The 7,500-nt window shown below is 54.1% G+C and overlaps 2 non-coding genes and 1 pseudogene across 2 annotated transcripts; all 3 read right to left on the bottom strand.

The window, feature by feature from the left end:
* Nucleotides 1-2,883, bottom strand: part of LOC137927760 (large subunit ribosomal RNA) — a 4,896-nt pseudogene extending 2,013 nt beyond the window's left edge.
* A 1,174-nt stretch (nt 2,884-4,057) lies between these two features.
* Nucleotides 4,058-4,214, bottom strand: LOC137927768 (5.8S ribosomal RNA). The gene has a single exon (XR_011107902.1). It is a non-coding gene; the product is annotated as a 5.8S ribosomal RNA (ribosomal RNA).
* An 807-nt stretch (nt 4,215-5,021) lies between these two features.
* On the bottom strand, nt 5,022-6,925 carry LOC137927667 (small subunit ribosomal RNA). The gene has a single exon (XR_011107814.1). It is a non-coding gene; the product is annotated as a small subunit ribosomal RNA (ribosomal RNA).
* Nucleotides 6,926-7,500: the final 575 nt, after the last annotated feature.

Below are 7,500 nucleotides of genomic sequence, written 5' to 3'. Positions count from 1 at the left end.
ACCGTCCCATGTATCGTGAGCTAGGAGCAAAAATGTCGTCCCCGCCCGTTAGGGCCCCGGCGGTGAAGGCGGCGGCCTTCGGTCACCGGTTAAGAGAGTCATAGTTACTCCCGCCGTTTACCCGCGCTTGCTTGAATTTCTTCACGTTGACATTCAGAGCACTGGGCAGAAATCACATTGCGTCAACACCCGCGAGGGCCATCGCAATGCTTTGTTTTAATTAGACAGTCGGATTCCCCTTGTCCGTGCCAGTTCTGAGCTGACCGTTGAACGGCGGTCGTACAGGAACGAGCCGATCGCGCACGAAACGAAACCGACCCGCCCTTACGGCTAGGAAGATCCGCGGAAGGCCGGAACGCGGGTCCGGATTCAGCCCGCGCCCACGAACGCGCGCGCGCACGCCGAAGCGAAACGCGCACGTGTAACGTAGAACGAGCATCGACCAGGCCCGGCACCGGCCGCATCCGCTTCCCGTCCAAACCCGACACGCCCCGGTCCTCAGAGCCAATCCTTATTCCGAAGTTACGGATCCAATTTGCCGACTTCCCTTACCTACATTATTCTATCGACTAGAGGCTCTTCACCTTGGAGACCTGCTGCGGATATGGGTACGAACCGGCGCGACATCTCCACGTACATCCCTCACCTGAATTTTCAAGGTCCGCAGAGAGTATCCGGACACCGCCGCAAATGCGGTGCTCTTCGCGTTCCGAACCATATCTCCCTTCTATAGGATTCCATGGAACTCGAACGCTCAGGCAGAAAAGAAAACTCTTCCCGGACCCCTCGGCGGCGTCTTCAGGCCACTTCGGGTTACCCCGTCGAACACTCGCTTTGAAACGAGGGAACGATTATTGAAACGGTTCCGCTGCCGGGTTCCGGAATAGGAACCGGATTCCCTTTCGCTCAAAGGGCGTTATTTAGTTCTTAAATTTTTTGTTTTCAAAAAAAATAAAAATAAACACGCCGCATCGACATAAGATCTCTCCTTGAGCTTAGGATCGACTGACTCGCGAGCAACTACTGTTCACGCGAAACCCTTCTCCACGTCAGTCCTCCAGGGCCTCGCTGGAGTATTTGCTACTACCACCAAGATCTGCACCGACGGAGGCTCCAGGCGGGCTCGCGCCCAGACCCTTCTGCGCTCTCCGCCGCGCTCGTCCTACTCGTTACGGCCTAATAAAGCGTGCGCGCGAAACGCGCTCGCCGTATATGCCCGTAACGGTAGTGTATAGGCAAAACGCTTCAGCGCCATCCATTTTCAGGGCTGGTTGCTTCGGCAGGTGAGTCGTTGCACACTCCTTAGCGGATTCCGACTTCCATGGCCACCGTCCTGCTGTCATGAGCGACCAACGCCTTTCATGGTGTCCCATGAGCGTTTTTTGGGCGCCTTAACACTACGTTTGGTTCATCCCACAGCGCCAGTTCTGCTTACCAAAATTGGCCCACTTGGCACCGTCATCAGATCTCCGGCTTCATCGTTCGAGTAAGCCGGAGCTCTCACCCATTTAAAGTTTGAGAATAGGTTGAGGTCGTTTCGGCCCCAATGCCTCTAATCATTCGCTTTACCGGATGAGACTGTTCTTCATCGACGCCAGCTATCCTGAGGGAAACTTCGGACGGAACCAGCTACTAGATGGTTCGATTAGTCTTTCGCCCCTATACCCAGTTCCGACGATCGATTTGCACGTCAGAATCGCTACGGTCCTCCATCAGGGTTTCCCCTGACTTCGACCTGACCAGGCATAGTTCACCATCTTTCGGGTCCCAGCATCTCTGCTCAGAGCGCGCCTGCATTCACGGATTGGAAACGAGACGCCTCGGGAGTGCGAGAGTGCAGATCGCAAAGGACGTACACTCCATCCTCCCTGAGCGCGCGGCTAGCGCGCGCCTTCACTTTCGTTGCGCCTTTCAGTTTATACAAATACTCAATGACTCGCACACATGCTAGACTCCTTGGTCCGTGTTTCAAGACGGGTCCTGCGAGTGCCCGAAACTGAATCATCGCAGACAGAGACGCGCACGGTCCGAGACAGCACGGCTGCGACGACAGACGCGCCGCAACGAGGTCCGCGCTCGGGCAGGACCTCGTGTACGACGTTATCTTGCGTCGGGCCGGACGCGCCTTTAGAGAGCGCGTGCGCGATTCTTATCATTATACCGTCCGGCGGCCGATCGGCTACCGCGAAACGGTCCAACGTCCTGACTCCGCTCGCGCGAAGTGAACGCTGGGCTGCCCGTCGGCGGCGCTTAGATCGACACCCGAACGGGTCGCGATGCATTACTGAGAGAGAAGTGCACGCCCTCCGCGGACGTCGACGCGCACCGGCCCGTGCGACGCGATACAGCGCCCGATTAAAGGCGGACCGGACGTCGCATCAGAGCGCGGGCGCGTACGCCGCGGAATGACGATGAATCTCTCCGTTCGTTCATTCGAGTTTCGCAGGTTTACCCCTGAACGGTTTCACGTACTCTTGAACTCTCTCTTCAAAGTTCTTTTCAACTTTCCCTCACGGTACTTGTTCGCTATCGGTCTCGCGGTTATATTTAGCCTTAGATGGAGTTTACCACCCACTTAGGGCTGCACTCTCAAGCAACCCGACTCTTAGGAGAGTCCCTCTCGCCGCCGCCCTCCGTCGCTACGGGCCTGGCACCCTCTGCGGGAAAACGGCCCCGTTCAAGACGAACTTGGACAGGAGTATCGACGACGAGAAAGCGGAACCTCCCGAACACCACATCTCCCGCGCTCGAGACGATCGCGGGATTCAGTGCTGGGCTCTTTCCTGTTCGCTCGCCGCTACTAGGGAAATCCTTGTTAGTTTCTTTTCCTCCGCTTACTAATATGCTTAAATTCGGCGGGTGATCCTCCCTGATCTGAGGCCAACGATAAAAATTCGAGGCAGACGCGATATCCGTACGCGACGTCCCTTATTATATTTTTGACGACGACGAACCGACGGACCGCGCGCGCAAGCAAGCAAGCGCGCACGGCGGCCGGTCGTCGTCGCGGGACGCCCTTCGGACGTCGAGTCCGCCTACCGTACACCACCCCCACCGTCGCGATCATCGCGCGTCGCAGAGCGAGTGCGCGTGCGCGAGGCGCGCGCGTCGCGAGTCCTTAGAGGTCTCTAGACGCGCGCACGCACAACGCAACGCTGCACACACAACACGCGTTGCGCGATGAACGACGACGATGACGATGATGATGATTATGATGATACGAGCGTAAACGAAAATCTCGACACGCATACGCGAGCGCGAGTACTTTTCGTTAGCGATCGATCGTCCGGCCCTTTCGGTATCGGTCCGTATCGATACGATAATATAACGTTCGCACTGGAACGACGACGCGTATCACCGACATAATACGGATGCGTAGCGACGACGAGCGGTGAACTCTCTCGCATCGGGCTAGGCGCGCGCGCACATGAACATCACGTAATGTTTACTTACATATGTTTGTGTGTGCGTTACGCTTGCCGCGCAAGAAAACATTCACCGCCTGCCGGTCGCATCCGTCGGAGACGCGTCGTCTGTGCTTCCGATATATTTTATTATATCGTATACACGAACCGATGAGCTCGGACGAAGACCGCACTACGAAGACTCGCGTCTTAGCGATGCGTGTAATCTTTTCACACTCGTTTCATATTCAATACAATTCGATATATTTAAACGGACCGTAAACGCGCTCCGCGCGTACGCGGACGTGAGGGGTGCAGCACCCCGCCGTCCGTCGTCCGTCGCGAAGAACGTTCAACGGAAACCGTCAATTGTTCGAAAGAGCGCGCGCCCGCTCGCCCGCGCGCGGTAGTGCGGCAGCGGCAGCGCGACGACAGCGACGGCGGATAGTGAGAGAGAGAGAGTGAGAGCCGCGGCGGCGCGGACGAGAGACTCTTATTAGAGATCGTCCCATCGCACCGTCCGCGAGCTCGTTCATCACCCCCCACCAACCCGCCGCCGCCGCGTCGCGCGTCACCGCCGCGCGCATCGACCGGCGCGAGCGCACGTAGCGCGCGTTCTACACCGAACAGTGTGGTTTTTATATTTTAACAGCCGGCCCTCAGACAGGAGTGGTCCTGGATATTTCTCCACGGACCGCAATGTGCGTTCGAAATGTCGATGTTCAAATGTGTCCTGCAGTTCACACTATGACGCGCAGTTAACTGCGTTCTTCATCGACCCGCGAGCCAAGTGATCCACCGTCCAGGGTAATGGTTTTTTCTTAATGTTGTTATTACTTACGGTAGCGGCCTACGGCTCTCGCCGTCGGCCACTTGATTGTCCGTTTTTATGTATTAACGTCGAAAGTTGGTCGAATTCATGTGCGCCGAGGCGTTCATAAAGAAACGGCACCGAAAAAGCTTAACGCCCCGACGCGAATCCTTTAGAATGATGAACGACGACGACCCGCGCACCCCCCAACGAGCTGGCGTGACGCACGACATTGTCATCTTTCTAACCGCTTAAATTTCGTTTTGTATAGCGCCAACCGACAATAAAGGGCCTGAGCTAGGCAGTGGGGATTTTCACCGCTTCGAACGCTCCGTTTGGTATGCCCCGGTCGGCGCTCGTCTCTCGGCGTTTTTCCGCCACCCGGCCGCTTCGACGGCGGCGGAGGCAGCGGCGGCGGTAGCACTTTCGACGAATGCCACCACCGCCACCGGCCACCGCCACGGCGCCGTCGCCGCTGCGCCGTTAGGCGTAATAGACGCTAGAGACAATTATTTCACATTTTATTTTTTATACATATATACAAACACGCACACACACACGCACGCACACGCGCGCGCGCTCGTCCGCATTAGATACGAACAGCAGCGCGCGCGTACGTACATATATATGTATATATGTCGTATATATATATATCATTATGGATGTATTACATATATATATGTGTAAACACGGTATGTACGAAGTCGTCGTCGTCGTCGTCGTCGTCGTCGCAACAGCAACAACAGCAACAGCGGCGCAACAACGTTCGTGAACATATCACGCGTCTCGCACACATACACACACGTTAATGATCCTTCCGCAGGTTCCCCTACGGAAACCTTGTTACGACTTTTACTTCCTCTAAATGATCAAGTTTGGTCAACTTCCCAGCAACGCCGACGGCCGTGAAGCCACCGCGTGTCGGTCCGAAGACCTCACTAAATCATTCAATCGGTAGTAGCGACGGGCGGTGTGTACAAAGGGCAGGGACGTAATCAACGCGAGCTTATGACTCGCGCTTACTAGGAATTCCTCGTTTATGGGGGATAATTGCAAACCCCAATCCCCAGCACGAAGGAGTTTCAACGGGTTGCCCGGGCCTCTAGGCCAGGGAGAACATGCTGATTCCTTCAGTGTAGCGCGCGTGCGGCCCAGGACATCTAAGGGCATCACAGACCTGTTATTGCTCAATCTCGTGCGGCTCGAAGCCGCCGGTCCCTCTAAGAAGAATTTTAATACGTCGCCAGTGAGTTGCGCCACCGGAGCGGCGCACACCTAAATGACGACGCCTATTTAGCAGGCTAGAGTCTCGTTCGTTACCGGAATTAACCAGACAAATCGCTCCACCAACTAAGAACGGCCATGCACCACCACCCACCGAATCAAGAAAGAGCTGTTAATCTGTCAATCCTTCCGGTGTCCGGGCCTGGTGAGATTTCCCGTGTTGAGTCAAATTAAGCCGCAGGCTCCACTCCTGGTGGTGCCCTTCCGTCAATTCCTTTAAGTTTCAGCTTTGCAACCATACTCCCCCCGGAGTCCAAAATCTTTGGTTTCCCGGAAGCTGCCCGCCGAGCCATCGTAGTAACGTCGGCGGATCGCTAGATGACATATTTACGGTTAGAACTAGGGCGGTATCTAATCGCCTTCGAACCTCTAACTTTCGTTCTTGATTGATGAAAACACCTTTGGCAAATGCTTTCGCTGATGTTCGTCTTGCGACGATCCAAGAATTTCACCTCTAACGTCGCAATACGAATGCCCCCAGTTATCCCTATTAATCATTACCTCGGAGTTCTGAAAACCAACAAAATAGAACCGAGATCATATTCTATTATTCCATGCACGAAATATTCAAGCAGCATTTTGAGCCCGCTTTGAGCACTCTAATTTGTTCAAAGTAAAATTGTCGGCCCATCTCGACACTCACCGAAGAGCACCGCGATAGGATTTTGATATTGAACCGCCGTTTTACCGACGGCTCACCGACGATATGCTCCGCAGACGTGTCAGTATCACCGCGGATGCGGTGCACCGACAGCGCGGCGCACAAATGCAACTACGAGCTTTTTAACCGCAACAATTTTAGTATACGCTATTGGAGCTGGAGTTACCGCGGCTGCTGGCACCAGACTTGCCCTCCAATTGTTCCTCGTTAAAATATTTAAAGTGTACTCATTCCGATTACGAGGCCTCGTAAGAGTCCCGTATCGTTATTTTTCGTCACTACCTCCCCGTGCCGGGAGTGGGTAATTTGCGCGCCTGCTGCCTTCCTTGGATGTGGTAGCCGTTTCTCAGGCTCCCTCTCCGGAATCGAACCCTGATTCCCCGTTACCCGTGACAACCATGGTAGTCGCAGAAACTACCATCGAAAGTTGATAAGGCAGACATTTGAAAGATGCGTCGCCGGTGCTGGACCATGCGATCGGCAAAAGTTATCCAGATTCATCAAAATTAACGACTTCGGACGCGAGGCCCTCCGTCGATTGGTTTTGATCTAATAAAAGCACTCATCCCATCACTGGTCAGAGTTCTGATTGCATGTATTAGCTCTAGAATTACCACAGTTATCCAAGTAACCGAGGTAAGATCTAAGGAACCAAAACTGATATATTGAGCCATTCGCGGTATCGCCTTAATACGGCTTGCACTGAGACATGCATGGCTTAATCTTTGAGACAAGCATATAACTACTGGCAGGATCAACCAGGGAGCTAGCTAGAGCTAACACACACCAACACCGCACATACGAGAGATATGAGGGTGATGATGATATGATAGACGTGTGACAAGCGACGCGTCGGACGTTCGAAACGCCGTGACGCGCCGGTGCCTAGGTAGCTTTTTGCGTGCGTGCGTGCGTGCGTATTTATTACAATACACACACAACACCACACCGCAACAACAAAATGAATTCGTTTTTCTATCTGTTCACGGAGGAAAATGTATATCTCAACACTCGCCTCGCGTTCGTCCAGATTTACTTTGGACGCGGCATCGCGTCCGATTCATCGGAACGTTCTTTGACGAGACACATACAAATCTTCACTTTTATAAAATATCGTTTCGCAAAACGAACAATGACCGATTTCCAGCCCGGTTTTAGAGAGATCCGAAATCCTTGATTTATATATCATGATCGACCGTCGCGCGACTAGCGCGCGACGAGCTCGTTGATGCGATGCGTTAAGGGCCGCCCCGAAGTCGACTCGGGAGCCCAACGCCGTTCGCGTTAATTAAACGAGACGTTCTCTTACGCCTTCCGCTCTTACATAACGGAGACGTCGT

This window comes from Battus philenor, unplaced genomic scaffold (assembly GCF_028537555.1).
Source record: "Battus philenor isolate CCGP_79_NKW_IND1 unplaced genomic scaffold, ilBatPhil1.0.hap1 SCAF_36, whole genome shotgun sequence".
In the NCBI taxonomy this organism is placed as follows: Eukaryota; Metazoa; Arthropoda; class Insecta; order Lepidoptera; family Papilionidae; genus Battus; species Battus philenor.
Note: the sequence above shows the minus strand (reverse complement) of the source record. Positions and strands in the feature narration are given on the sequence as shown.